Source organism: Mastigoproctus giganteus, chromosome 1 (assembly GCF_048544385.1).
Source record: "Mastigoproctus giganteus isolate SK-2022 chromosome 1, ASM4854438v1, whole genome shotgun sequence".
Lineage (NCBI taxonomy): Eukaryota > Metazoa > Arthropoda > Arachnida > Uropygi > Thelyphonidae > Mastigoproctus > Mastigoproctus giganteus.
The window spans coordinates 256,741,583-256,768,727 of NC_143575.1; the positions used below are offsets into that span (position 1 = coordinate 256,741,583).

The 27,145-nt window shown below is 36.3% G+C and overlaps 1 protein-coding gene across 2 annotated transcripts in view; it reads left to right on the plus strand.

Moving 5' to 3' along the window:
* Positions 1–12,437: 12,437 nt before the first annotated feature.
* The window catches only part of Dp (transcription factor Dp), a 185,624-nt gene continuing 170,916 nt past the window's right edge, over positions 12,438–27,145 (plus strand). For both annotated transcript variants that reach the window (XR_016547671.1, XM_090385809.1), the window contains exon 1: positions 12,438–13,194. The gene's annotated coding sequence lies outside the window, so the exon portion shown is untranslated. The remainder of the gene's footprint in view (positions 13,195–27,145) is intronic.

The following is a 27,145-nucleotide window of genomic DNA, read 5'->3' on the forward strand; positions in this document are numbered from 1 at the left end:
AACCCATTGATATCAAGTGACCCAATGGAATTTAACCCCTTCCTTCTACTATTAATATAAGTTTAGAAGTCTTTGCTGTTTTTCTTTGCATTTTTTGCCAGAGATTTCTTATAATCTGCCTTAGCTTGCCTAACTTCATTTGTGACTTGATTACAGAATAATTTATATCTACCATAGACTTCCGTATCGCCTGATAATTTATATGCATCCCATGCACTTTCCTTTTCTGCTACGTGTCTCAATAGTTCTTCTATCCATTTAGGTCTACGCCTTGAACAGTATTTCTTCGTTGTTTGAAAGGCCTGAAAACTTCTTTGATTACTTCTCATTTAGAATTTGCTGTTGGCAATATCATCAGTTACTCTCACTGCACAGAATTTAAAAAAATATCTGAGACCACTGTAGATTCACCCTTAAGAAAGTAACAGCCTTTCCCTTTCCCTTTACCTTTCACAGTAGTTATGCCTTTAATTAAATTTGTCACTAGTACACTATGATGACTGCCATCCAGTAGGTCTTTTACCTGTAGATTCTTAATGCATGAAAAATCACTGCTGATAACCAAATCAAGAGTATCGCTTCCTCTCGTTGTCTCTCTAACATGCTGCTGTCGAAAACAGTCATCCAAGAAATCCACTAAGGTCTTGCTAGGGTGCGAGCAACCAATCCACAAATTGCAATCAAAATCTGGAAAGTTAAATTTCCCCGTTATGAGACATTCTGATTTGCTCTCCCACTCTATTTCTCTATATACCTGTTTAGTGTATAATGCCTATTGACATCACAGTCAAAAGGCATTAACTGAGTATTAACTGAACGTGGCATTCGTTACCCATGTCAACTGGATGCACTGCCTTAGATGTAATATGCTTCTTCACTAAGAGCATAACCGCTCCACCTCTCTTTTCCTTCCTGTGTATATTATTCTCCTTATATTCAAATTCAGCATCACTTAATTCTGAGTGACACCATGTTTCTACTATTCCTGCAATGTCTGCGTTTGATGACTTAATCAGTACTTCAAATTCACCAAATTGATTATAATTAGTGTACGTGCAAGTGTACATACACATGTTCTTACTCTTCGATACCCTAACGCAGCCCATGTATTCATTTATTCCATGATGACTCACACAGGACCTGAAATCCCAGACACCTTGCTTTCCAAGCTGCTGCATGTGCCAATAGTGGCAATGCAAGAACCACTTTCACCTCTGCCTGTGGCTCTAGTTAAACTATTTCGCTGTGTAACCCACCCAAAGCTATCAGTTTTCCAATCCACCTCACTGCCTTGATAGCATCAGCAAATATTCTTGCATTCCTTCTATTCAAGTGTATCCCATCCCTGTAAAAACAGTCTCTCCTGTTAACAAGCACAGACCACACCAAGAAAAATTCCTCCCCATGAGCCTTGCACATCCTCTCAAGGGCCGAATTGATTGAAATGGCTGTCAACTTTCTCTTATCTTGTCTGGGCAGAATTATAGACAGTTTCAAATTCAATCCTAATTCGCGAATTTTTCCCAACATTACCCGTCACGTGTTGAGTAAGTTTTCAAATCTCTTATTATGCTCTCTTAATATCATTAATGCCAACGTGTGCCTTTTATGCCCTTAAAAGATGATATCTGTTCTACAATGTCATGTACCTTTGCCCCTGTCAGACATACGACTCTGCATTTAGATCTCTTGTAAAGTAAGACAGTACTGTCAAGGCCAGATAGCATATGTTAGTGTATTATTATTATTATTAGCTACATGATGCAAGGAAGCCTGAGGTTTATGCTGCACCAGGCAAAAAAATAATTCTCGAGTTATCCTGTGTGTGAGAGAGAGAGAGAGAGAGAGAGAGAGAGAGAGAGAGAGAGAGAGAGAGAGAGAGAGAGAGAGAGAGAGAGAGAGAGTGTGTGTGTGTGTGTGTCAAAAGTCAAGGAAGGGAATCATCATGAAAAAGAAGAATGATGATATCCAGCTCAAGACCCTGGGTGTGCCAAGCCCATACTCACCAGATGTGAGCCCCTGGTGTATTTTCATGTTTGCTTAGTGTCGGTTATGTTGTTTGTCTGGCAGCTTAGCCTAGAGTCCGTGGAGCACCACAGACCACTAGTTACCGTAACTGGCACTGGGAGCCGGACCAGGTAAGTAGGAAGAGAACTCTGGCTCGCCAACCCCGGGGTTAGCCAAAGCTTCCCAGGGAGGGCCCAAAAAAAATTTTTTTTTTTTTGAAATAGAAGAAGGGGTGAGAGACTGAGGATAAGAAAGAGGGCGAGGTAGGTGCCCCTCCAAAAGGGGGGAGCCCACCCTACTTCAGGAAAAGGAGAAAAGATTGTGAGGTCAAGTGACCAACAAAGTCAGGTTGCCTAATGGCATGACCCTGCATTTGACCACTCAAATGCCAGTCCCACTCCCGGAGGAGTATTTATGTGAGTTTCTACTCAAGTAGGAAAAGCAGATATTGTCCTACACCTTGAAGAGAAGAGGTGCCAGCAAGTGAGTGGATCCCACACTGGGCAAGGGCCAGCATCAGCAATTAAATCTTCCTCGGCCAAGGGTAACTTGTAGGCAATGAGCAGTGTCCCACGCTGGGCAGGAGATTTGGATCATCTTCTCAAGTTAGGAGATGAGAGGCGGCACAGGGAATCAACGAAGCTCAAGGATTTCTTGGAGTTCTTGTGTCTAATGTAGAAAAGTCCTTTTGGGTTGATGGGTTGGTCTTTTGTGGACGTCGAGAGATTCCTGTTATGTCAGGATAAAGATCAATATCCTGTTGATGTTTTCTTTGATTCCCTTCAGGAGATGTTCTGTGAATTGAGTTTTGGGTCCATTATAAGATGGGGGTGCGCTGAACATTTTGCTGTAGGTGGATTTGATGGATTTGACGCATTCAAAATACAGTCTGAGCAAAAGTAGTGAAAGCTTTTTAGTTGGTTTCGTCAATTATGTAGAGATGTTCCTGCACATGGGACATACTTCCAGTTCTGGTAATTAGGAGACTTCTGGGTAAATCATAAGAGGGCAATTATACATGAGGTGAATCCAGTCCTCGTTGTCACCGCAAGGGCAGAGAAGAGAATCGGTGAGACCCAGGGCATGCAGCTTGGCCCGGAACGATTCATGACGAGTAAGGAAGAACAATACGTGAAGGCCTGGTGAGTACCACCGCGGAGGTTTTGGTGCAGTAATCATTACTTGTGGAAGAAATCTTTTAGTTGTTTCACCTTTGGCTGTTTGCTCCCAAGCTCGTTGCCAATGCTGGAAGAGTTTAGAGGAAATCAGTTTCATTTAGTTTTTTGAATCATTAGCTAGATCAGTGTTATATCCATAATGGTGGTGGGAATTCCTCTCTTCATGCGGTATTCAAGGCCGCGACGAATAACCTCCAGGTCCAGAGGTAGAGTATCTGGTAAGACCTGCACGGTAGGATTATTGCACAATATATTTTTCTTTTCCCTCACAATTGAGTCACTGGGAATAATTACCTCCTGTGAGGCCGGCATATTTTGCCTTTGACATTGCCGCAGTGTTGTCTAATGCACAAGTGTGATCTCTGGCATTGAGTTGGGCAAAACTAAACCAAACTATTATTTTTAGGTCACCCGAATAATTAAATTCATATGCCGTGTTGTGTGTCTTATGTCTGTTAATTGCGTGTGTTCTATGGTCGATTTGTCTATTTTGCTGGACGAAAACCCCCAATTTCTGGGGGGAATTTTGCTGTCTACGCCTGAGACCGACTAACTCAGCCGCGGAGTGAAAAAAGCCCACTAAAGTTCCTCGCGTCATCGACGGGATTCGAACCCGGGCATTTTTCACCCGGTGTGGGGAGGACGCGCATATCATTGAGTTGGTCAACTGAGAGCTTGATGGGCCTCCCATTTTAGTTCCTTCGAGGACATCTATCCAATTCTTCAAACTCTGAGAAACGCGGATCAGAACGTTGAGTGGCACCTAATTTCTTCCCACTCCTTGCAGCCAATGCTCAAAAAAGAACAAAGACTCCCCATTGGCTGGATCATGTCTGGTTCCAGGAAGTCTGCAAACATTTCGAAAGTTGCACATTTAGTTAGGTTGTGATGCGGAGAATGGTCCCCTTCGGTTCTCCCCGAGCCACAGTTTATGTACATGCGTACACAGTACGCATGTACATAAACAATATATCCGCTATATAAAATAGACAACGAGCTTGTTGAATGGGACCAATGGTTCATCATACCTAACCACTATACTAGGTTGTTAATTTTTTTAGAAAAAACGGATCTACATATTATACAGTGAAAGGATACTGAAATTGGGCCACCAACCTAATGTTGAAAGGGCCACCGCAGATTCGCAGAACAACTTGTGCGAATTGTGGCATGAACGTTTTAAGGTGCTTTAAAACATCCGGGGATATGGATCACCCTGCTATCTGCAAAACATACCATAATTCTCTTACATTGGAGGCTGGCAGATCTACATCATATGTGATCTCATCTCACGGATGTTTGATGGAATTCTAGTTAGGGGAATTAGGAGCCACTTGAGAAATGGTGTTCTAAATGTAAAGACTTCACCTTCCTCAAGTGGCTCCTAAATCTGACTGTATAACGCTGACAGAAGCAGTCTCTCTGGTCCCTTCAGAATAGGTGGTTCTATTTCAATATCCCTTCAGTGTGCTTAATGTTCTATCTCTAAATGAATTATCGAATCCAATCGGTTATTGAAAACTGTGATTTAATAAAATTGTCACAATAACAGGATCAGTAAACGTAAAATCTAATAATAGTCTCGCGCAATCCCGACTGAATTCACCACTTTTTTAAAATTGAATTAAATTATATTATATTTCCTAATTTAATAAGAGTATAGTTTATTAAAACTGTATGTGACATAATTTAGCACTAGTATTGCTGGTGCTAAATTAAAAAGGTTTTCGGGAGTGCTGCTCAAAAAGAAGTTATATTTTAGATAAAATAAGTGTGGGTGAGTGATAGGTTAAGATTTGGGACCTGAAGGTGGTTTTATTTTTCGGACTATGAACTTTTTTAAAATGGCTATCATTATGTTCGGACATAGGAAAACATAGGAAATTTCAAGGTCATTAAATTTTTAAGGAATTATAATCAGTCACTGGGAATTCTTAGTAGAATAGTTGTGCTACCTGATAGCTTTGATGTAGAAGTTTTCAGGATACCAAATTGTATTTAAAAATACTCACGTGTTGCTGAGTTATACATTAGTGGGGTTTTCAAGGTCACAGTAATTCTACCGAGTCAGCCATTTGGATGTTTCCAGGATATAAAAGAACTACCGCAGTGCCACCTGCTTGTTCAGTGGTGACTAGAAATTCGGCATAAATTGCGTAAAATTATTAAATTGTGACACCACGAGGAAGCTTCATCACTGAATAAGAGCTACTCCATTTATATGGCTGCGGCAGGTTTAGTAGATCGGCAGCTTAAATCCCAAGCTCGGATAAATGGTGAGGGTTGACGTCAGGAAGGGCATCCGGTCCTAAAACTAAGCCAAAACCAATAGATGTGTTCCAGTTAAGAAGTTAATCCAACTAGAGGAGAAGAAGAGGATGTAAAGTGTGAATTGGAAACATTGAATGCCGACCCCATATAATGTGGGAAAAGGCGAAGACAAAGAAGAAGAAGAAGAAGATTGCTAGTGAAAAACGATGCAAGAACGCAAGCTGACACCAGCCAAAAAATATATATATATATATATTTTTTTTTTCCCATCACCTGTTCATCCCCTCTAACAGTTTGTCTAGTTCTTCCATGAAATTATTCAAACGATCCACCTCTACGACACCAGATGGAAATCTGTTCCAACAAACAACTGTGAAGGCAAACTTCTACACATCTGTTCTGCAACCATACCTTCCGAATTTAACCTTATTTTCCCTTATGTGTGTAGTCTGAGCAAGAGGAAGGATATCATCAGCTTTTTTTACTCAATCCATTCAAGACCTTAAACACATCAGTCATATCTCTTCACGGGTATGTACCTAGTTCCGAAGTACTGCAGAACTGAAGCCTTTCCTGTTAAGAGCACCCTTTTGTTCCCCTCTCCAATCTTGTTGCTCTTCTCTGCGCACCTTCCAACAGATCAACATGCTTCTTGAAATTAGGCCTTTAGATCTCTATACAGCATTCCAGCCATTCCCTTGCACAATGAGTTAATAATCTCCTTATTCCAGCTGTCAAAATTCCTGTATATCATTGGCAAAACCCCATGAGCTGCTTTAGCATTCCGTCTGCATTGCTCAGAGGACTTCATGTGTGACTGCACAGTTACCCCAGGTCTTTTTCATTCTGGACTACTCTGAGTGTGGTACCACGTAGTTGGTATGTTATTCTATGGTTACTGCTACCATGTGCAGTATCCTGCATTTGTCAATGTTAAACTTCAATTAACACCTCTCAGCCCATCTTACTAGATCTTGTCATAGTAACATACCCTAATGACTGTCATTAATCACTCTGCCGCCCTTCATATATCATCTTCGAATATCATCATGTTATCTTTGTATATCAACCGCTATATCCTCTGAAAACTTAGACATTAAGCTTGATAAATCTTCTTTAATTTCATTAATAAATATTGAAAACAAAAATGGACCTGGCAGTGAACCTCGGGGAACTCTACTGCTAATATTAGAACATGAAGAGCAGTGCTCATGGTTAACCAACCTCAGGCTTCTTCCACTCAACTATCTCTTTATCCATGTTAGAAACTTTCCCCCCAATGGCACATTGCTCCAATTTATACAGCAGTCTTTTATGTGCAACATTATCAAAATAGTTTCTGAAATGTAAGCATGTGATGTCCAAATTATATTTTTGCAATAGTTCCTTTGTCAATGCACCATTGGCTCCAAGCGGATTGGTCAGACAAGATTGTCCCTTAATAAACCTTTGCTGTGACTGTAGTACAACTGCATTTTTATTAAGACGTTTCTGCAATACTTTTTTCACCAGTGACTCAATAATTTTCCAGGGAAAGGACATTTTTTTGAATTATTGCTATGAAAATTCATGAAAAATCACCAGTGGAATATATGGAGCACGGTGGTATTGCAAATGTGTCCTTGGCTGTAGGCGATAAATAGAGTTTAAATGAATACTCCGAATAAATGAATTTATAATGGTTTTAAAATATGATTATAATTTTTATATTCTAAATTAATTATTAAAAACACCTATGCCTTCTAGATTAAAAACCAATTCTTATAAAAACTAAAAGCTTTTAGATAAAGGCTACAGTTATTATTAAATAATTAATTTTTCAATAGTAATTAAATAATAAGCATTAGTAGAGGCATACGATAGAAGAAAGCAAGCTTATGCAGCATCAGCCAAAAAAAAAAAAAAAAAAAACCCTCCCATTCCACCCCTCCATTCATTCCAAATGCCTGTCCAGCTCAACCTTAAATTTATTTACGCTATTAGCTTCAACAACTAAAGATGGAAGCCTGTTCCACCAATCAACTATCCGCTGGCTAAAGGCAAATTTCCGCACATCTATTCTACAACTATCTTTCCTCAATTTGAAACTGTTCCCCCTCAGGTTCTTAGTCTGAGCAAGAGGAAGAATCCCATCAGCATTTAGCTTGCTCAACACATTCAAAGCCTTATACACCTCAATCAGATCACGTCGCAGGTGTCTACTATCCAGGCGCTGCAATTTATAGAACTTAAGCCTTTCTTGGTAAGAGCACCCCTTTCTTCCCCTCACCAATCTTGTTGCTCTTATTTGTATTCGTTCTAGCAACTGTACATCCTTCCTAAAATGAGGCTTTCAGACCTGTACACAGTACTCCAGGTGTGGCCTGACCATTCCCTTGTATAACGGGATAATCACACCCTGTTCCTGCTAGCAAAATTCCTATATATCATTCAGAAGACTCCATGACCTGCCCTGGCAGCCCGTCTGCACTGCTCAGTGAACTTCATATTTGACTACACATTTGATTACCCCAGGTCGTTTTCACTTTCCACTTCCCTGAGTGTAGCACCACACAGTTGGTAACTTTCTTTTCGGTTATTGCTACCCATATGCAGTACTTTGCATTTGTCAATGTTAAACTTCAGTTATCACTTCTCAGCCCATTTTCCCAACTTATCTAGATCCAGTTGGAGTAGCATACTCTCTTTACTGTCGTTAACAATCTTGTCAACCTTTGTATCATCTGCAAACTTGGACATTAAACCTGATATACCTTCATAAATATCATTGATAAATATAAAAAACAACAATGGGCCCAACACCGAACCCTGGGGAGCTCCACTAATGACATTTGTCCACGAAGGGCAGTGTCCATTGATTACCCCGCTCTGTCGTCTCCCACTGAACCATCCCTTTATTCATTGTAGAAACTTACCCTTAATGCCATACCTCTCCAATTTGTACAGCAGTCTTCCATGTGCAACAGTATCAAAAGCTTTCCTGAAATCCAAGTATATGATATCAAAATTATTTTTGGCATTCAGTTCCTTTGTGACCACATCATAGTATCCAATCAAATTGGTCAGACAAGACCTCCCTTTAACAAACCCATGCTGTGTCTTAACTATTACTGCAGTCTTGTCTAGATGATCCTGCAATTAGTGATTCCATTATTTTCCCGGGAACACAAGTTAAACTAACAGGTCTGTAGTTACTTATGTCACCTTTTGAACCCCCTTTGTGAATTGGTGATACATTTGCGCACCTCCATTCCATGGGGACCTCCCCTGAATCCATGGAAGCTCTCATAATTATGGCCAAGGGTTTGCTTACTTCCTTTGCTGCCTTCTTTAATATAACTGAATAGATCCTGTCCACCCCACGTGCCTTCCTTAGGTTTAACTGCAACAATTTTTCCTCCACTTTGCTCTCAGTTATTACAAAATCACTTAGCTTCCTATTAGCGTTTGATAAACTTCTGGCACTCCCCTCATTGAATAACTCTTCATGTGTGAATGTAGATGCAAAATACTCATTCAGTTTATCAGCTACCTGAGAATGATCATTAATAGTCAACCCATGTATGTTAAGTGGTCCAATCTGATTCATCCCTTTCCTTCTAGAGTATACATAAGTAAAGAAATCTTTGCTGCTTTTCTTTGCATCATTTACAAAGGATTTCTTGTAATCTGCCTTCGCCTGCCTAACCTTCTTTGTGACTTGATTACAGGCTAGTTTATACCTAGCATAGGCTTCTGTGTCACCTGATACTTTATATGCATCCCATACATTCTTCTTCTCTGCGACGAGCCTCATTAATTCATCTAACATCCATTTGGGCATGAACTTTGAACAGTATTTCTTAGTAGTTGGAATGAAAAGCCTAGTAGCCTCCAAAATTAAGTCCCTGAAGGCTTCCTATTTTGAATTCAATTTTTGTAACATCATCAGTTGATCCAACTGTACAGAATTTAAAAACTGACTGTGACATCTATAGTCACCTTTACGAAAGCAAAAGCCCCTCCCTTTAGCCTTGATGGTAGTTTCATCTGTAAGTAATTCCCACATCAGTACATTGTGATCACTGTCACCCAGTGGTTCCTTTATCTGCAAATTCTTAATGCATGAACAATCACTGCTGAAATCATATCAAGAGTATTACTCTCTCTGGTTGCCTCTCGAACATGTTGCTGTAGAAAATAGTCATCCAATAAATCCACAAAATCTTGCTAGTGTGCGAGTGACCAAATCACAAGTTCCAGTCAATATCTGAAAAGTTAAAATCCCCCATTATTAGACATTTTGATTTACTGGCTCTATTTCTCTGCACAATTGCTCATTGTACTCATCAGATTCATTAGGCCTATAACACATACCTAAATCATTTTTCCTATCTCAGTGCTCATTTCACACCAAACTGTATCAATGCTCCATTGTCCACCAATATCAATTGGATGCACTTCCTTAGATTTATGTGTTTCTTAACTAGCATAAGCCTTCCACCCTTCCTGTACACATTGTATTCCACAAATTCCAATTCTGCACTGCTTATGTATATGTGACACCACGTCTCTGATGTCCGAACAATATCTGCCTTTGATGTCTTCACTAGCACTTCAAGCTCATAAAATTTATTAACTATACTCCTAGCTTTGGTGTATATGCACCTGTTCCTACTCTTAGTTACCCTGACCCAGCCCATGTATTTACTTGTTCCAATATGACTCTCAGCAGTCCTGGATATCTCCATCACCTTGCTTTCCTGCGTGCTGCTCATTCTAATAGAAGCAGTGCAAGAATCAGTTTTGCCTCTGCCTGCGGCCACTGTTAACCTTTTAGTCTGTGTCCCCCCCTCCAAGCTAGCAGTTTTCCGACCCATCTAACACTGCCTTGATAGCATCAGCAAATTATTTATATAAAAAATGATTAAATTGTTTTAGTTTAATTTAATTATCATCATAATTAATCAATCAAAGAAAACAATATTAGTATAATAATTTAAATTTTCAAAATTAATTTAGTTTTTAAGAGATATCTTAAATATTTTGATACCTCTGTCATTTGACAAATGACATTTATAATGTGTATTTTCTTATTAAGCAGGGAAGGAAACAAATTTATATTTATGTTTATATCGGTATGTATCATTTATTCCGAATCTTTTTTAACAGTTGTATACAGAGAATTTTTTAAAACTTATTGGAGATTGTATTATAAAGTACAGTATCTGTATTTATTTAATAAAAGACTATCCCTTCATAGATAAAAGACTATCATATTAAGGCCACCGACCCGCTATATTATCTACCTGTGTGTATCATGTTTATAAATTGCATGAGTTCTCTGGTCGGTTTTCTGTTTTGTGAAAAATAATAGTTTCCGTGGAAACACACCTTACCAACAAACTTAGCCACGGAGTGAAAAAATCTCATTAAAGTTCCTTGCGTCCTGTTTGTCTTTATGTTGCCTCTTTGTATTGTCACCATCCTCCCCACACTGGGTGGTAAAGGCCGGGGTTCGAATCCCGCAATTTGAACCATTGCCTTTTCCTGGTGTGGGGCGGTTGGTGATTATGAGCCCTGTGCTACTCTCACAGACTGTATATACTTAATGTGAATTTGTTCACGAATATATCATGAAACAAATTATGTTATTGTCAGCAATGCCGCATTATCCCTATAGGCAAAAAAGACATCTGCCTAGGGCACTGATCAGAAGGGTACCCCTAAAATCACTGTTTTAAAACTCATTGCTGTTTTTTTACTAATATTTTAAAGTGATTTTTATCAGGAACTGAACTTACTACCTGCCAAGGTCAATGAACTTTACTTGAAGATTAATTTGAAAATTGCGTTTTTTTTTTTTAAATGGTGTAACCCATTTTGATGAAATTTTACATTTAGTTCTTATGTCATATAATTTGTTTATTTTGTTGTCACAATAAAATGAAATTGATTCTTTATTAGTTTTTTCTTTAGATGGGGCCCCCAAATTCCATTTTGCCTTGGGCCCCATGGAGGTATAACGCACCACTAATTGTTAGTGTACTTCTGATCAGCATAGGTGGTACATCTCGACATGACCATGCCGGCCCCTCACTTTGTTCAGAATGCCTCTGGACAAACCTTGGACCACTAGCCTGTTTGTCTTTATGTTGCCTTCTTGTATCGTATGGACCGCTGACCAAGAGCTAATAAACGAAATTAATAATAAGTGATTGCATGGTTCGTCTAAAGCGGAAGTTGCTGACAGTTAGTCTGTCTGCACGGGAGCACAGTGGTATCGTCACCATCCCCTCCCCCACACACCGGGTGGTAAAGGCCCGGGTTCGAATCCCGTCGATGACGCGAGGAACTATAATGGGCTTTTTTCACTCCGTGGTTGAGTTAGTCGGCCTCAGACGTGGATAGCAAGGTTTTTTCGTCCAGCGAAACGGACACACAGCACGGCAGATGAATTTAAATATTCGTATGGCCTAATATAATAGTTTTTTGACAGTTAGTCTAGGGTCGCTCTGTGTCTCATTAGATTAAGTCTATCAACAAACTAAATTTTCATAAAATAACAACTCGTGGACTTTGTGTTTTTCCTACAAGTATACAGTACTTCAAAACGAATGTCCTTTCCAAACTGTATTAATTCACAAGTAACATATTTCTAAAAGAACTGCTTGTTTGGAGCATTCATTGCCAACACAACTAAGGTTAATGCATGCTTTTGCAACCAGCGTGAATGGATATTTCAAATTTTTACTGATTTTTTTTTTATACTCGGTTACGTTGCTTCGTTTATGCTAAGTAAAACATTGAAGCTATTCGTCATTAGAAAGAAGGAGGGACTTGGAATTTTCGGTATTTTTTAAGAAGCACTTGAACACCGGCAAACCATCCAGTATGTTTTGGGTACGATGTCACGTGACTTCCTTTCAACCAATCACAACCGACACCTCTCTTCCACCGCCAAGCTCGTTTGAAGAAAGCGAATAGAGGGGAGCGCAGGTAGCGATTACTATTGCCCTGTGTAGTATCGTGAGTTGCTTACCTAGGTGAAGTAGTAATCTTGGCTTAAATGAATGAATAGTAGGCATTAAAGGGGTAGTTATAATATGGCGTTATCATACGTGAGTGTAATTTAATCATTCGGTTAATGAGTCTTGCAAAGTGCTGTACATAACTGCCGAATTTTGAATGATTAAAAAAAAAAAGATTAAAAGTTACTAGGATTATTGTAGGACGCCTCCCAGAGCAGCGAATAGCATTTTAACTCAGTCGCCATCTTGACGTAATAAGTTTTACATTTAAAAAAAAAAAAAATTTTAATCTTCGAATTAATTAAAAGTGTTATAATTCCGAACTTCTTAAAGGAACGTTCAGAAAGTACATATGAAAGCGCTGATGAAAATAACATCCCTAGAAAGTTCGTGTAGACCTACTACCAAGTTATTACACTTTTCAGTTTTCCTTATTAGTGTAGTTAAACTTAAACCCTACTGATTATTGTAATTGATATAAATTTCTTTGAAATGAGTTTAAAATGAACATGGTCGTCATTAGATACTTAAATAGCGATACCCAGGGCCAGATGTGTTCATCGCACGTTGTGGATACTATGTAACCGATTATTAACACCCAAGTAGTGGATGATCGTCTGGAGTAGCGTGCCAAGGGCCATATCCCTCCTCGATGTACAAATTTATGCATGGCTCAGAGTAAAACCTTTTATTCATCTGAACTTTCAGCTACAATCATAATTTAAGAGGTACTGCGTGATGTTTTTATATCTGAGATTTAGTACAATTGTGTCTTTTGTTATAGGTTGGGTTAGAATATGCATGGGTATACGTTATACTTCTCCCATTGATATTGGTGTAATAAAAGTTTGCTATTTTAACGAATATATATTCTGCTAACTCTCTAGGTTCCCTGATTATCTTGGTATAATAATAAAATATCAGTGCCAGTGACTGGTGCTATTTCTTTTATTTTTGAAATAAGCAGCGCGTGCTACATCAGTATCTGTTTAACGAAGAGCTGAGCTGAGCCGAGCTTCATATTTTTTTGTATTATGTTCAGCTTTTTTGTACTATAAAAGTTTGCAATTTGGTGTATAGGTAACTAGTCATGAATATTTTCCTGCGATATTATTATTCTGTCATTTTGCTTCGAGCTATATATAGCGTTTAAGCAAATGTTTATTGCAATGAACATGGTTGTTTTACGAAATGAAAATTCGAAAACGTGGAACCTATTTTTGCAGTTATATAATGAGTTTGAATTTGAGAAAATAAAAGTATATAAACAGAACTTTACCATCTTTTTTTATGCGATAATTCCATCAATTTTAAAAATCGATAATTATTTCAGTGATGTCTTTTTAGTTTTTTTTAAAAAATGTTTTTAATATTATTTGATACCTTTCTCCTCCCTAACCATTTATTTAGTTCTTTTGAGACGTGATTTTATATTTATACACTGAAGTCTTTGTACAGTAATTTACAAAGACCAGATAAAAAAATTGGTCACCAGTGTAATTTTTTCAATTAATAATGGGCAATCACTTTATGAATTCTTATTGGTAGGGATTCAGCTGGACCCCCCCCCCCCTTAATTAGTTTATATCAATATTAGGTCATTCTGAAGACAAAAGCTGTAATTCATTCAGGTTTTGTGGATACTGTTCTGTTTTCACTTTCATTCAAGATAGTCCTGTATGATCTAAACCTGGTAACTTAGCTGGCTGGTTTAAATGGCCATGTGTTTTTCTTACGAGTTTAAACCAGTAGAGGCCCAGTAAACAGGACAGTTGCTATCCTGGAATACATCAGTATTGAAATCATGAGTGTCCTTCAGATGTTCAGCAAAAGACAACACAAGCTGTTTAACCTGCTTGATATATAAAGCGTTTAGGGCGTAAGCCTCATTGACCTACTACCAGCATGTATAACACCTTGCACGGTCTGGATGGGATTGCCTGATTGCTTCCATGAATTCTCATTGCCTGGCACCTTAGAGTATAATCAAAATTGGGATTCATCAGCTGACATCACAGCTTTCCAATCATTGGCAGTCCAGTTTTTATGCCTTTCAGGCATATTAGCTGGGCTTTTTTATGTACAAAAATGGGAGGTCCTACCCCAGATATCCATGTTACTTAATTCTCTTTGCACTGTTTTCTCAGAAGTTAGCTGATGAAAACACTGTTTGCAGCAATCCTTGTTTTGTTCGAAATCATTTTTCATTTACTAGACACTGTTTGTTGACAATCAAGATCACTTAGCACAGATTTTTGACCACAGTTCTATTACTGATTTCTGGATATGCTTCATTGATTTTGACTTGTCATTCCTTAAACTGTTATTGCTCTTCTTTCTGAAACACCGGCATATTCAGCTATTTCTTTAATAGGATATCTTTTAGATCTGCCACAGTCTTCACCTTCAGTTACAGTTGGTATACCTGTAAATAGAGAAAACAGGTTAACTTTATACTTTTAATTTCAGTACTGTAACAAGTGTAGAAGATATGTTTGATCTGTTATCTGCCATAAATACCAATAGTGACTAATTTTTTTGTTCAATATGTGTGTTAAACATTTTCTAAGATAGAGGAGTTCTATGGCTTTAAATAGTCTTTTATAATTATCACTGTTGTGTAGTCACATATAATAATTTGTCTTAGTCAAGATGATTGTTGTGGTATGAAGTCTGAAGATGTTCAGACTTCATACCACAACATTATGGGAGAGGGTAGCCTTATCGGTCTGCTATGCTGAATACACATCAAGTAGGCTATAAGAATTTCTCTTGTAGTGAATGGAACAAAGGGTTGTTGCTCTTGCGAAGAAAGGCTTAAGTTCTGGAAATTAGTGTCTGGAGACTAGGCACCTGTGAGGTGATCTGATTGAGGTGTATAAGGCCTTGAATGGGTTGAGCAAGCTCAATGCTGATGGGATTCTTCCTCTTGTCCAGATTAATTGCCTGAGAGGATATAAATTCAAATTGAGGAAAGATAGTTATAGAATAGATGTGTGGAAATTTGCCTTTAGCCAGCGGGTGATTGCTGGAACAAACTTTCATCTATCGTCGTAGAAGTTTACAGCCTAAATAAATTCAAGGCATAACTAGACAAATATTTGGAGCGAATGGATGGGTGATATGGGAAGGGTTTTTTTGTTTTTGGCTAATGCTGTATAGGCTTGCTTTCTTGCATCAAAAGCCTCTACTAATACTAAAATCAGAAACCCCATGGCCTTAAGCTGAACTTCTCTGCTGGGCACATGGTATGCACAGGTTTTTACTTTAACCTTTTATTTGGTTGTGTAATATCACATGTTTATATGGTCACCAGATTTCATTTATGTTGAAAGTGATTTGTCAGTTTTGCTTTCATCAAAATGCAAATGGATCATATAAAGTCTTTACAAAATTTACACAGCTCACAGATGTTATGTACTGACACTGTATAGTTGCTTTGGTGCAGAAGAAAATTGCAATTTTTTCCCTTCAAGTTTTATGAAATTTTCATATTCTCTATTTTTTTTTTTTTTTAATTGTTGCTAATGCTTTCTTAATGACACCTATGATAATCAAATTATTTGATGGTATTGTAAAAGAATCAATTTAAAAATTGGGTTGTTATGGTATTCCACCAGAATATCATTATGGTTAAATTTACTGGAAGCTTACTGATATATAATGGGTTTAGCATGCAGGCAGTCGTTTAAAATGATAGAAATCACGTTGAAGCATTTAATTTGAAGTGCTGTTGACTCAGACTAGTTGTTATTCATATCTGGATGTTAGTATTAGCCAAATATAAAGTAAAATCCAAATGAATTGGATAACTTATGGCATTTGATATTCTGCTAGTCACCAAATATATAGGAAAAGGTTCTTAGTTTCATTATAATATAAATTAAATTTCTAGTTTAGAACTTTGAGGCAAAAATGTGAATAACATAAGGTTGGAGGTTAGAACAAGGTAGGTAGCACATTGTTACAGTGTGTTTTAGGTATTTTTAAGTGCTGATGAGAACACATTGCATTCCACCTTCTAGTTTGAGGGACTCTGCCCTGTTCAAGCAGCTTAAATTTCTTAAATATTCACAACCAATTCCTTAAATGCTGATCTCCAGGTAATTCTCCAATGGAGCAAAGATAACTTAGTTGATTTCAATCCTTTAGAAACACAGTCCATCTTATATCTTGCAAAAAAAGAGTACTGTTCTTGTAATTATCTGTGATAACACTCAGATTTCTAGAAAATATTGCATATCTTTATTAGGATTGCCCTGACTTCTAATCTCTTTTTGGCACAGCACAAATATTGCTCCTCCGTATCTAAAAGACTTTTCTTCTAAACAACTATTCACTCTGTACAAATCTCTAGACTCTGTTCAAAAGAGGGCAGTCAGGTTAATTAGTGCCCTTCTCTTATGAAGTTTCTCTACTCTTTGTCTTATAGATGTTCTGTTTTTGCCACATACCTTTTCTATAAATACTTCTGTGGGCACTGTTCTTCTGAATTAGTATCTGTAATTCTCCTCACTCTTCCAAACCAGTCTAAACATGTACTGCAACCAGTCACCATCCATTTACTGTCAAGTTTCAAAAACTTGCAGAACATCTTTTTTTCCCTCATTTATCTTTTCAATCTCTGTTTTCAGGAACAACTTCCCTTGAAATGTATTTCCTGAAGATTATACAATCTACAGATATTCAAGTCAAGTGAAATGTCTTCTCTACTTTCATACCATGGGTTAGGTTCTAATACCTTTCATGCTTGGGGGTTACTTATAAAAAAAAAAAAAAAAAAAAAAAAAAAATTAGATAGCAGCTGAAAAGTGGACATTTACAATGGATATTTGGTTAATTACGATACCAGGTTTAAGAACTGGCAAATGAATGATTAATACAGTATTATCCAGTTTTTTTCAAAGTATTCTGTCGCAGTAAAGGGCAATTATAAACTGGATAATTTTGGCTAAAATTATCAATAAAAAAAAATTGTTTGTGGAAGATGATGCCTGGGGCAAGTATTACTTGGATCTGCTCTGAGATCAGCTGTGTGAGGTCCTCTGTTGCACAGGTTTTTTTTTTTTTTTTTTTTAATTCTGTCTTCTTGCTGGTATTTTTTTTTTTCTGAAGGTGCTCAGTGATGACATCCTAAATCTTAGGTTGTGTTGTTGCTGTTAACTCTTCGTTGCTTTGTGAGATCATGTGCTTTGTTTAGTTTTTACACTGGAGAGAATATGAAATTTGAAAATATTACTATGGTATATTAAAAGTGATTCCCTCTTTTCCATTGAACATCTTGGGGAAGCATTTTATGAAAAATTCTTCCCTGAAGGCAATGTCTGTGGTATTAATGGTCTGCAGGGAGCACTAAGGTGTCCGAAAATCCTTGAGTATGTCCACATTTAAGAGAGTGGAATTGCCAGCTCGGACTTGTTCACTCTTCCAAATTGTACATCCCCAGTATGCTTTTAGATACAAGTTTTCAGACTTCTATATGTGCAGTCACTCAGCTGCAATCTTGTAGAGTAGATAGACTTGGGGATTATTATGTGTGTTTTGTTTTTCACTGAGGATGAGCTTATGAAATAAGTTAATTCCTTCTGTCTCACTGGCTGAGCTGGCTTCTTGCTGATTCCTGATGAATGGAATAGAAGCATCTATATTGGTTGGAGGCTGTTTTGGCAGATTGTTATTGAATATTATGGTCCTAGAGGTAATTTTTCTGCATGGTTTATGGCAGTTCTGAGGAACAGATCCAAGCAATATATGCACCAGGAACTCCTTCCATAAATAATAAGCTTATTCATAGTTATCTCAACCATCATATGTATGTAACCTCAGCCATCCAATTCTTTTTTTTAATTGTGATGTACTTCTGTACAGAGGGTTCTGAAAATTTTAATGTCAACATCTGGTATATAGAGTGACAGTAATATTCCCAATTCATTTATTTCTGTGTTTCACCCTATGTAGTAGCACAGTGGTTTTCAACCTGGGTGCCGCAACAACTTTCCAGGGGTGCCACGTAATTTGGGTTTCAGTTACTTAAACTTATTATTTTTTAAAATTTATATGTTTATTTCATTATAAAAAGGTGTACAGTATCTTTTTAATTTTGTGGTGATCTATAATTGATGTTTACTTAGTACATCTATATAAAGAATAAAATTATTATATACTGTATATGTATAATTTGTATTATGAAATGTAATTTTTATAATTATATTATTGTAGTAACTATTATATAACATTTTTAAATATTTTTATATATATATATATATATATATACAACAGAAAAATCTAGAAATAATTTAAAGAAAAACCACTATAAAAGTATATTAAAAGTAAAATACAACATAAATTATCATATTACTAAAGAATAATATATATATATACACACATACATACAGAGAGAGAATCAGATCTAACAGGCAGAAAATTGAGTAGGGGAGCTGCAAAATAAAATAAATTACTTAGGGGTGCCGTTATTAAAAAAAAAAAAGGTTGAAAACCACTGTAGTAGCATGTTATTTTTCGGTATGATTTAATAATGATTTTTAGTGTTGATATGACTGCCCTGCCCTCTCTTATCTGTAAGAAAGGAAGAATTTCAGAAGTAAGATTTTTGCCATTAAAAAAAAAAAAGAATATATTTTAATCAAAAGAAACTACTAATTAGCTTACTGCTATAGTGCAGTTTATTAACTAGATTATATATCTTTATTTTGAATATATTATAAATTGCAATGAAAGCAGTGAAATAAACAAGTGAGGTAAGCTTTCATTGCAATTTATGATAGCCATTCAATTTATAATTGCCTGTTTGCTGAGGAACAAAAGGGTATTCCTTCCAGGAAAGGCTTCAGTTCTGCAAACTGTAGCACCTGGAGACTAGGCACTTGCAAGATCTGATTGAAGTTCTTAAGGCTTTGAATGGATTGAGTATGCTCAGTGCTAATGGAATCTTTTCTCTTGCTCAGACTGCACACATGAAGGGACATAAATTAAAATTGAGGAAGGATGGTTGCAGGGTAGATGTATGAAAATTTGTTTTCAGCCAGTGGGAGGTTGATTGTTGGTACCAACCCCCATCTGGTGTTGTAGAGGTGTGTAGTTTGAATAAACTCAAGGAAGAACTAGATAAACTGATATACAGATGGAAAGGTAATGTGGGAAGTTTTTTTTTTTTTTCTGGCTGATGCTATATAAGCTTGCTTTCTTGCATCATTTAGTAGTAGTAGTGGCAAATGATGCAAGAAAGCAAGCTTATATAGCATCAGCAAAAAAACTACACACTTCACCCATCCATACCCTCCAAGAATTTGTCTAGTTCTTCCTTGAATTTATTCAAACCATTTACTTCCATAACAACAGATGGAAGCCTGTTCAAAAAATCAACTACCTGCTGGCTGAAAGCAAACTTCTGCACATCTATCCTGCAACCATCCTTCCTCAATTTGAATTTATGCTCCCTCATGTGCATGGCCTCAGGAAGTGGAAGAATACTATTAGTATTCAGCTTACTCAATCCATTCAAGGCTTTAAACACCTCAATCAGATCTCCCTGCAGGTGCCTGGTCTCGAGATGCTGCAATTTGCAGAACTCAAGCCTTTCAGTTCTGCATATTCAGTTAAGAGCACACTTTTGTTCCCTTCACCAATCTGGTTGCCCTTTCTCTGCACTCGTTCTAGCAGATCTACATCCTTCTTCAAGAGGCCTCTAGACCTGCATACAGTACTCAAGATGCAGCCTAACCATGACCTTATACAAAGGGATAATCACTTCCTTATTCCTGCTAGCAGAATTGCTGTATATATCATTGACAAAACCCCATGAGCTGTTCTGGCAGCATGTCTGCACTGTTAATTATTAAAATTTTCCACAATTAATACTGTGTACAGTGTTCTCCCCAGGACTTATTGAATGGGCACACCGCCCAGTGAATTTAACTGACCGCCCGGCTAAAGTTTAATCAATTCTCACTGTACCGTATGGTACTGATCTCGATCAATATTAATTCGAACATGCTATGCAATAAAGGTCAATGCGACAGGAGCATATAATTTAAATTACGCAATTAATTTTTGCTCTGGATTGCTTGAGTCACATTTATAAACAGTGGTGGCTTGTGAGATGACTCTGATGTATGGGGGTGCTGCTTCTTAAAGTTACATTAAATTGCCTTGGTTATAAGACATGTAGCCATAGATAGTAGTAATAATAATAAGCAAGTTAAAGATACTACAAAACATTAATGGACACTTACCATTAACAGACTTGGGTAATCTTTAAATTTTATTTAAAAATAAAATCCATTCTTCTTTTGTTTTTTTTATTTGTTGAAAATAGATTAACTTTTTCATTCAAGTTTGGTGCACTGTTGACCAAGTTTTTCTCTATTGAAAGCATTGCTTGAGCATTTAGCCTTTCCTAATTCATATTGATTCTTAAAAATGTTTTTATTCTTTTTAATGTCGAATTGGCAGCATTTGGGCTCTAAAGTAGTCATCGGAATGGTCAAAAGAATTTGAGTTTTGTAAGTTCACCAAGAACTTCAGCTAAATTATTTTCTAAGATAAATTTCAGCAAGTCAATTAATTTGCAATAATTGTGTAGATTAAGAAATTATTGGCAACCTACTGACCAGGCATTGACTCAACCACTGTGAGAAAAATGTGGAACTGTCTAGCATACAGTTCTGCTATTCGTGTTTTTACTCATTTATGATTGAAATGATTATTGGAATTAGTTGTTTTCCCATGAATCAAAGGCCTTAGGCTATGGTTGAGCCTGGATGGCCCGGGCTCTGTTTAATACTTGTATAAAATCAGTGTTTCTCAAACTGGGGTCTGTGAAACGGACCCTCTGGAACTGTTCAAAGAACTGTTCTGTGTATAGCAAATTGATGATAAAGTTATTATCATATATTAATATAAAAATATAATAAAGTTGAGTTGTTTTGAGCTTTGAATTTTCTTTTCAGAAAACCACACACACACACGCACACCCCTATGCATATATATAGGGTCTGCAGACTTTTTTGAATTTAAAGGGGTCCTAAACTTTTCTGCTTTTTTGAAAGGGTCCATAGATCTCAGTAGTTTGGGAATCACTATATTAAATAAAGCAATTATTTTATTATTTATTTATTTATTTTATTGTTATTGGAAATAGAGGATGAATATACTATATGCAGGACCTGCGTTGCATTGTTCTTCACAAAATTTCATATAACTCCGTGACTGTATATTTAGATTTAAAAAGCTGGGGGTGCTGTAATTCTGCAGTACTAACCAATGCGCCACCCCTGTTTATAAATAACAGAAAATTTTATAATATTGCGAAGTATTACACTTCCCCACCCAGTTGGCAAAATTTTCTGGGGGGAGAACACTGTATTAATACTGTTGATAGCATTAATTATAAGAAAACTATTGTATTAATTATCTCAATGTATTATATTTATCTCACATTTTTAAACCTTATATTTTAATTAGTGAAATATCATTATAATTGTCCACTCGGCAGTTATGTACACAAATCTTTCTTTCTATTACTTCGCTGTGGCACCAAGCGGCAGAGGAGTTCCCAGCTTCATAGTAACTTCATAGCTAGCGGGTAGTTGATTGCTGGAACAAACTTCCATCTGTTGTGAAAATTGATAGCTTAAATAAATTCAAGGCAGAACTAGACATCCATTTGCAATAAATGGATCAGTGAAATGGGAACTTTTTTTTTTTTTTTTTATGGCTGATGCTGTATAAGCTTGCTTTCTTGCATCATGTGTCTCTACTAATGCTAACCGCTTTATTACAACTGATATTATATACCAATCCAGTACACATTGGGCTTTGAATTTTCTGTTGCAATGTGTCAGCTATATTATTATTATTAGCCATATGATGCAAGGAAGCTTGAGGCTTATGCTGCACCAGCCAAAAAAAATTCCAGAGTTACCTTGAGAGAGAGAGAGAGGGAGGGAGGGAGGAACGAACGAACGAAGGAATGTATCTCAGTATATTCTGGTGGTCTCATATATTGCTCCATGATCATGGCCGCCATTAATGTATATTACTTACATTCATGTGGATCTCCTTCTTTGTTGACCCCCAGTGACTGAATTCCCCCATGAGAATTCAGAAATGTCCACTTAATTTGGTAATTGACCCTGCTTACGACAAGAATTTAAAATTTTTATTCTGACATGAACAAATAAACTAATTTTATTTTTATCATGTGGAAAAAGTCTCACAGGTTACGTTAGAATAAAAGAACATTGTGGTGAAGTGTTTATTCATTAGTGCATGGTTTATCAACTTTTTTTTTTTTTGAGTAACAGAACACTTTGGAATGGGTGAGAAATTAGAGGGACACCATATAGCGTTCTGCATTGGCAGAATACCAAATCTAAACTTTTTGTTCACACACGGTGAGTACAAAAAGTCTTGTCTTTTTGACTAGAAACAAAATAATTCAGATTAATTATGTCAATTTTTTTTGTGCTTAAAAATATTAATATTTAGATAAGTGTTAAATTTTGAAACTTTTCATGGAACAGTAGTGTTCCCTCAGGGTTTTTTTTTGCAAGTGAGGTAAAATTAAAATAGCTTTTCTTTTTTTTACTGTTTGCAGGATTTTCCTGGTCATTGTGTGAAAATTTGTATGCTAGTTTTTTCCATAATCATATAGAAATAATAACCAGCTGTTGGTATTAGCACCATAATCTTCTTAAATTGACTTCAGCAAACTTTCTTCAGCTGCCATGTGGGGTAATTTATTCCATTTATCTACATCATACCACTGAAAGTAAATTTTATGGGTTTGTCTTCTGTTTTACTCTAAATATATTGTTTAGAGTAAACAGAAGACACTGGTAAGGAAAACTACTTCGTTATAGCCACCATATAGTCCCAATCTTTTGGAACTGTATGGTGGTTTAACATATAAATGTTAACCCAGCAGTGGTGCCTCCATTTACCTCTGTGTTACCGATAACGACACATTCTCACTGGTAAGAAAGACAAGAATCCATGATTCTTGTCTTTCATACCAGTGAGAATGTGTCGTTCATTTACTTATCTGCTTCAGAGCCTTGTGTACTTCATTTGGGTCTTGTATATAATGCCAACTTTCCAATACAGGCAATACCAGTCAATAGCATGCCATGATTTTGGGTTGTTAATAATTAAACTCAATGAAAATGAAATGCTTTTAAATTTCTTAACATGATTATTCCAGCAGTAGTGGCACAGAACCTCCATGTGCCAATAGAAGATAATGTTCCTGCAGATTAATTAATGCAGGTACATTATTAATCATTATTATGAATGAATGATTCATTTAAATACTCAGTGATTAAAATTCTGAAATTTTTTTGAATTCTGAAATCTTTCAGATGTATCTGAAACAATACATCTGAAAGATTTATTGTTTCCTCATCAGAAAGACAACATGAAACCCAGTATTCTGTCAAAATGGACACTATGCTGGAAGCAACATATGTAGAAATTGTACCAAATTTGAAATAAACCTGAAAATGGAAGTAACTAATAGTATTGAATAAAAATGTTTTTTTATTTTATATTTATATAAATAATAAGCAGAAATATGTGTGTGCAGTTTGAAATTTCATACACTTAAGTCTTTTAACATTGACAATGGAAGAAACTAAGGAACTGTTTGTTTTATGTCTAATATATTTTTGTAATTTTTAGCAAAATTTATATATATATATATATATATATATATATATATATATATATCCAATATTTTAAATTAATTAAAATAAAACATAAGCCAGCAGTATGGCAAAAACTGTAGAGCGAAAATTATTTATTTATTTATTCACTTTATTATAATTTAACTTATGTTAATATTTAATATAATTCAATGATAATATATATATATATATATATATATATATATATATATATTTTTTTTTTTTTTTTTTAATTTTTTGAAAATAAAAGGGATAAAATACTGTTTTAAAAATTAATATTTCTTGAAACTTAAATTTACACAAAACAAGTATTGCAATCCATTAAGAAAAGATGAAATATTGTCACCCTTGAAGCAGAATTCAAAAAAATCCCAAAACTTTTTCCAAAAATAGAAAAGAAAATGGGTAACTGTCTGGTTCCCTGCCATTGTTTTTGCTAATGTAACAAAAAAGTAACACAGAGGGCAAAATGGAGGCATCACTGCTGGGTTAACATTTATATGTTAAACCACCATATAGTCCCAAAAGATTGGGACTATATGGTGGTATGTAACCAAGTAGTTTATCTGAATTCTGCATGGTTAGGTGGTTAGGATGCTGGTATGGAAGCTGGCTTTTGTTTTGCTCAAATAGATTTTCATCTCATTTGTTGTCTGGCTCTTGGGATTTGTCTTTAGCTTATCTGTGGTGACAGTGCTTGTTAAAAAAATCATTGCCCCTGGTTTCGTGCCACTCTGGAAGATTGGCTTAAGCCTGCCCTCTCTGCTCCTTGTGATCTGGCATTAGCATTCTTGGAACCCACGTGGCACATGGTTTTGTATATCCCAGAATGTTTAGAATTGAGTTCAGTGTATCAAAGCCTATTCCAACTTTTGTACACATTTTCTATGTCTTAATGCATGTCTTCACGAATAAATTTATTTACCCTCTTCCTATTTCCTGCTGTAGCTGCAGTGAAAGTTCTACCTTATCTAAGCCTTGCCCTCAAACTGCTCCCATGGTTACTGACGTCAAACCCATTGCCTGTGCTCACATGGACTGTCATGTCACCACCATAAATGTTCTTTGAATGTTGATGAATCTCCCAATGTGTGCAATGTTCTCTGCATTCAGGAACTCTAACACACTGCCACTTCATATGCATACGGTTGTCGCCATCCATTCTCACAGACCACTGGTAAAGCCATGCCACTTGGCACACACTGTTCAAACTTGCAGGATTTTTTTTTTTTATGAAATCTCCAAGCATGAGAGGTAAGAGGACCTACTTAGTATCATTCATGGGTTGAGGGTTCAGAAGTTGAAAGAAGATACTTGTTGACATTATACCTGAATTTCTGTAGATTGTAATTTTGAGGAAATATGTTTGAAGGGAGGCCGTTCCAGGAAATGGAAGTTGAAAAAATAAATAAGGAAGAAAGGTTAGTTCTGAGAGTTTGAAGTTGGACAGTAAAAGGATACTGTGACTGGTTTGGAAGAGAGGGCAGGAATTATAAAGCCAATTCAGAAGTGCCCATGGAAATATCTATAGAAAAGTCATGCAAAAGAAATATAATGCCTATTAGAGAGAGAGAGAGAGAGAGAGAGAGAGAGAGAGAGAGAGAGAGAGAGAGACTGTTAGAGATGGGTCATTAATTAATGTAACTGCCCTCATTTGAATGGAATCTAGAAGCCTGAGAGAGTTTGGAGGCACTGCCCATGGTGTAGGAACATGGTAGGGCACATTTGTGATTTGTACAGAGTGAATAGCTGTTTGGAAGAAAAGAAACTGAGAGAAAACCAAGTTTTTTAGATACAGAGGAAGCAATATTTGTGATGTGCTTATGCCAAGAGAGATCAGAAGTCAGAGTAATTCCTAATAGAGATATGTGATCTTGTCTAGATATCCGAGTGATATCGAAGATAAGCATAGGAGCAGAAGAATCCTTTTGTGATATATAAGACAGGACTGAGTTTTAAAAGGATTGAAATCAACTATGTTATCTTTGCCCCACTGGAGAATTACCTGGAATTAGCATTTAAGGGATTGGTAGTGGATATTTGAGAAGTTGAAGCTGTTTGTGCAGGGCAAGTTTTCTCAAACTATAAAATAGAATGCAATGTGCTATAATCAGCAAAATTATGGATAGGATTTCTGGTAAATGGAAGAAGTTTATTAATATATAAGAGGAAAAGAGTGGGAGAAAGAACTGAACCTTGGGAACACCTGCATTAGTGGAGAAGTTAGTGCCATCTACTATCACCTCAGTGAGCAGCCAGAGAGGAAACTGGATACCCAATTACAGAAAACAGTTGGCAAACCATAAGATGGAAGCTTATTTAGAAGACCTTTATGCCTAACATGATCAAAAGTATTTGAAATGGCAAGGATGTTGGATGTAATGTTGAAATTTTCACTTGGAATCATTACATTTTGTATGCAACATTGTATGAGCAGGAAAAAAAAAATATATATATAGAAATTAGTTTTCAAGTGGCCCTTATATAAATGATGATTTAACTGTTAAACAGCATTCCAAAACAATACTGATCAGAATTTGAAGAGATGATAAATTACTGGGTTACTTCCTGAGTTGTGAATCCCATCACATAACAGCCATTTTTGCATGCAAACTGGCTTCATAAGGTAATGTTTTTACAACAAAATCTCTGAATATTTATTTATTTTTGCCCTGTCAATTAAAAGTAGGGTAAAGTTTTTCCATATGAATGTTGGATAAGAAACTGTAAAAAATGCCCTCTAGGTTACTTTAATTTGCTAGCATGTGCAAAAGAATTGTTCTTTCTCTAAGCATGCAGGGCCACTTTAACCCCACATGCATACATTTAAAAAATCAGCAAAAAATAATTCAAAATTGTTTATCATTTTGATGCTACCTTTATTTTCAATTTTTGCTAAAGATAATCGCGAAAAATAAATTTTTTATATTAAAAACATTTTAAAATGAATTACTGAAATGTTAAAACAAATTAT